Source organism: Orycteropus afer, unplaced genomic scaffold, assembly GCF_000298275.1.
Source record: "Orycteropus afer afer isolate SDZICR_OR568_19922 unplaced genomic scaffold, OryAfe1.0 scaffold00340, whole genome shotgun sequence".
Classification (NCBI taxonomy): Eukaryota; Metazoa; Chordata; class Mammalia; order Tubulidentata; family Orycteropodidae; genus Orycteropus; species Orycteropus afer.
Genome location: NW_006921927.1, coordinates 222,588 through 223,739, shown reverse-complemented (window position 1 = coordinate 223,739; position 1,152 = coordinate 222,588).

Sequence of the window (1,152 nt, the reverse complement as noted above, 5' to 3'; positions counted from 1 at the left end):
TCTATGTTTTCCTTAATCTGCCTCTCAATTCATTGAAGATACCTAAATACAATTATTTTGAATTCCATATCAGGGAGTTCTAAAGCTGTGTCTTCCTCAGGGATGTGTTTTGGGTCTGTATCGTGGTCCCTTGTTTCTCCTGCTTTATCTTGCTTCTTTGTGTAGACTGTGATGCTCTGTTGTCTCCGAGGCATTGCGATGTTTTTGTATTTATATTTAATTAGTGATTGCACGTTGGAGTGCTTGCCCATGAGTTTTGTTTGTATGTTATCTACATAAGCAGGGTACTGTGCTGTTCCCCTCTATTTGCTAGTTGACAGCACTTATACACTCACCACCTGTCTCCTGTCCTGTTGTCAGCCTATTGTATGTCCCTGCCATCCTTGGCAAACAGGGCTTATTGTTAGGGCCTGGAATCTGAATGAGAATGCTGTCACTTATAAATCCAAAATGGCCACCACTTGTAAAGATTCAAAATGGTTGCACCCTTGGTCACTTTAAATATTCAAAATGGCCACTGCTTATAAACATTCAAAATGTCTGCACATTCAGTCAATTTAAATATGCAAAATGGCCACTGCTTGTAAACATTCAAAATGGCTGTGCCTTCAGTCACTAAATATCCAAAATGGCTGCCCAGTGTAAACAATCAAGATGGCTGCACTCTCCAGACAGTGGGAAGTCCACAGCTCAGATTGTCTCCCTCCTTGCTGTTTCCCTTCCTAGTTACAGGCCACCAGCACAATTGTCCCTGCAGCACTTGGCAACCAGGGCCAATCTTTAGGTCAATTCTCAGGTCTCAACACCACTTGGAAAAATTCAGCCTGTTGGTCCCGTCTGAGTAGCTGCACTCCACTGCGCCAACTGTCTCTCTACTCACTGTTTTCATTCAGGTTTTTTCAGTAGTTGGTGCCTCATCAAATTCTGTGTACTTTATTTCAAAGCTCAGGGCTCCAGGATTATCTTCTGTATCTCTGTCAATTGGTTTCTTTTTTCTTTGTTCCATCAGTACTTTTTTAAAGTTCTTTGGTGATTCTAATTTGCAACCAAGGTAACAAATGATTATGTTTTCTTCCTTACAGCCTACCCACCATAAATCAGTTGCCAATTGCTGTCAAGTGAATTCCGACTCATGGTGATCCAGGTGCGCAC